Genomic DNA, 3,729 nt, shown 5'->3' on the forward strand with positions numbered 1-3,729 from the left:
CAATGGTGTATATGCAGTACTGTGGTTCTGCAAATTGACATTTGCAAATTCTTTGGCTAAGTTATCCATGGTCACTTCCTGTGGCTCAACTCTCACACTCCGTGATTGTTGAAGCTGAGTAAGCACTTGGCTCACACACGTCTTGACGTAGTTCTCGATTTGACTGACGTGAATATAACTAGTTGAGTCGGCCTGCGGTTCAGGAATTGCATCTGGTTGTTCCGTTCTAGTGTTCTGAAATGTGCCCACTGAAGGGTGGTTTATTGGATTATGTCCCCTCAAGTTAAGTGGAACCGTTTGAGAAGCATTCTCGAAATTCGAATAAGCATTCGATTGCGCCGACGGTCTCCAGTTGCTGTTATCAGGAGCTGTAACTACACTTCCACGTGGTTGGTCGAATACTTCAGGAGATCTTACAACCGGGACGGACTGAGCAGTGCCAGAGCTCGTCTGTAACGCAAAATCGACTCTGGGATCCAAATCAATCAGATCAGAACCCCTATCTGGAATTACGGATGCGGTCTGTTCTGTTAGTAAAAATGGATTTGCTACATTAACTGGATCCATCTGTTGGGAAGATTTATCCTTGGGATAATTTCCGAGGAATCTAGAGCCATGTGCAGTTTCATCGAATCGCGTTTCATTAACCGCGTTTCCTAGGGTGTTAGAGGACTGATTTCCAACTGCAGCATCTGTCAAGGATTGATAGGCACTGTTGGATGTCCCCGTTAGGCGATTAACCGGTACATATCCAGCCAAAAAGTTCAAATCTATACGAAAGTAACGATTGGCTAAATTGCTAATCAATTCTAATAACTCTTTCTTATTCTCGTGTTCCATTACGGAAACCGATACATAACGTCTGACCCGTTTATGGTAATGTACTAGACGTGATAAACATTCAGGAGCGGGTCCGTTACGAAGCTTTTGTTCGATCTCACGTAGTCTGTGAGGAATTAAAGCAAAGTCGTTTGCAATTGTCTGAGAGCATACTTGCATAACATTAGCAAAGTATTCTTCACTTTCCCGCAGCAAGTTACGTAAGGTACGCTGACGGGTATTTGGTGGACCATCCGTTGGGTGACCCCGAAGAGCCAATTCGTAATTCAATTCTTCCTCGTCAAGCTCGTTGGCGTTAATTCTGTAGTATTCCATCTTATTTCAATTTAAAACTCCAAAATCCCAAACTTAAACCTATCCTACAATACTTCTAATAACTGAATATGAGCTGAAAATCTTGCTTGCTGGATGTGAAAGTAATTTCGGAAACTATCAAATTATAGCAAAAATAAGTTAAGTAAACTTGTATGTAAGGAACAATGCTTTTGAAACTAAATATCTATGGAATAGGAAAATGAACTCTATTTTTCGGGCCCCACGTTGGGCGCCAAATGTAACGAAAGCTTTTCACACTTAACAGCAGCAGTTTAAGCGCCACTCCCCTATGGAGACTGCTGTTGCTTTTTATAGAGGCCCGGCTTGAGACACTCGTTCGGGCGGGTCAATAGGCTCAAACAGTCGTCAACCTCAGCGTTACCAACAGACCAACAAAAATCTTTATACCTAACGGAATCTAAACGGAATGAAAAAAGAGGAAACTCAATATCGGGGCAAGAATCTTCAGCATCAATATCCCAATCACCCTGAGTGGAGGCGTAAATTACTGTCTTAGCACAACTAAACTGTCTAAAATTCTGAATTCAACATGTTCTATATTCTAGTTTTTAAATTTACCTAAGTGACGTCACTTGCTTTACATGAAGTTCTTCGAGCTCATTATGGTTCATAAAAAAAAAATCAGATCTGACCTGTTATCCTGTTTTGGCGCAGAAGATCGGCAGCAGCAATCGGAAGCAGCGTGGCGGGAAGCGTCTTGGTGGTGAAATCGTGGTAGATGGCGTGGTACTCGTTAACCCAGAGACCAATAGGACTGGGCCCGAGTCGGAATGGCGGGTTGATATTCAAACGAGCGTGATGAAGGGCATCGATCAGCGGGCACCATTCATCCAACTGAAAGAGCGTGGTGGTAGTAGTCGTAACGCAGCGACCAATGGGACTTGGCCGGGTGGCGGAAAGGCTGGCAGGTGATATTGGACTTGAATACGAAGACGGGCTTCGATCAGCGGGCACCGTACATCCAACTGAACGAGCGTAGTGTTGCACAATTCCTGCTCCGTGTGCACTAACGTGATGCAGACCCCTGGTCGGCGATTCCAGCAGATTCGGCTATCGAGCGGATCGGCTGATTATGTTGCGCTATTAGGTAGGCAACCCGTGTGACGTGTCGAGCAGTGAAACGCTTGGAGAATACTGCTGGTTCCTATGTTGGCCACCAGTGGCGCGGCCGTCTCTAGTAATGCGGTAGTAGACGATGCTCCCAAACGCTTCCACTCAGAATTTCCCCGGATGGGAGTGGGGTGGCTTGTCAGGAGGGAAAGCGATTAGGGTGGTCCTTCTGGATTGCTTATCGGATGTTTAACGGGTATCCGAACAACTTTCTGGTCCCAGACTGGCACCCACGTTGAGCAGTGGGGATTATACCTGTTCAACGTGTCAATTTATGAATTTAAATTCTATCAACGCCATAGTACTAATCTTACCAGCGAATACGGTTTTAGCCAGCTCGTCCTGTCTTTCCAGAACAGCTAAATCCCGATAGAGATCTTTTGGGCCTACATTGATTTGAAATTCAAGCTGATCACCACTTTTGAAATCAAGACACCAAACTTATTCTTACCGGTGAGTTGTTTTTTTTAGCACGTGTTATTCTACTAGCAACACTATTTAATTTAAATATTTGCCTATCACTTGGCTCTGCCGTACCTAAATTAATTTAATAATTAATTCTCAAAACGTTTGAACTTATTTTAATCACTACCTTGTTAAGATGTTCAATTCAACTTCACTTGGTATTAACTTTCAATACTCAGTTTTTTCCCGATGTGCACTTGTTCACGATCTCCACTCGAATAAATTTAAAAAACCCATGCCAACTAAATTCTGCATTCAAACAGTGACCTTGAACACTGGACGCTATTGAAATTCCCATCTTTTCATAAAAAATCTACCTAAATTGAGGCTGTCTCATTCTGTTTTATATGCATGATGGACTTATACATTTTTTTAGTCCGTTTTCCACTGGTTTGTTTTTGAGTGCCAGCCTATCTTTTTCTAAAAATTTTGGATGGTTTGTTGCAACGTTGTGAGATCGCAACGGTACTCACGCCGCAGCCAAAAAGCTTCTGAATTGCATTTCTCTTTCACAGAGAGGTGGCGCTACGCTTGTAAAGAAGCTAAATGCTTTCGTGCAGAAAGCTGCTCTATACAGGGGTTATTCGATTTCATTACAAATTTATCAAGAATGTCTGTGATATTAGGAATGGGATAACGATCATCAATCGTTTTCTCATTCAACTTGCGATAGTCTATTACTAATCGCCATTTCTGAGTTCCGGCGGCATCCAACTTTTTTGGAACGATCCACACGGGTGAGGTCCAGGGACTATTAGAGGGTCTAATAATTCCTTGATCTAAAAGATCAGAAATCTGCCGCTTTACCTCTTCTCTATGGCAGAAGGGGTAGCGATAAGATTTTGTGTAAATGGGTAATTCATCTTTCGTTTTTATCGAGTGTTTTATCGCATTCGTAAACGAAAGTTGTTCCCCTTTTATGAAAAATAAGTCACTATGTTTTTCTATGATTTTTAAAAGATTTTGTTTTTCATCAGA

At 42.5% G+C, this 3,729-nt stretch overlaps 1 long non-coding RNA gene across 1 annotated transcript; it reads right to left on the bottom strand.

Moving 5' to 3' along the window:
- Positions 1–1,692: 1,692 nt before the first annotated feature.
- LOC110681369 lies at positions 1,693–3,339 on the bottom strand. Its single transcript, XR_002503178.1, has 2 exons — positions 2,601–3,339; positions 1,693–2,541 (listed from the first exon to the last, which is right to left on the bottom strand). It is a non-coding gene; the product is annotated as an uncharacterized LOC110681369 (long non-coding RNA).
- Between the last annotated feature and the right edge of the window lie 390 nt (positions 3,340–3,729).

This window comes from Aedes aegypti, unplaced genomic scaffold, assembly GCF_002204515.2.
Source record: "Aedes aegypti strain LVP_AGWG unplaced genomic scaffold, AaegL5.0 Primary Assembly AGWG_AaegL5_hic_scaff_75_PBJ_arrow, whole genome shotgun sequence".
In the NCBI taxonomy this organism is placed as follows: Eukaryota; Metazoa; Arthropoda; class Insecta; order Diptera; family Culicidae; genus Aedes; species Aedes aegypti.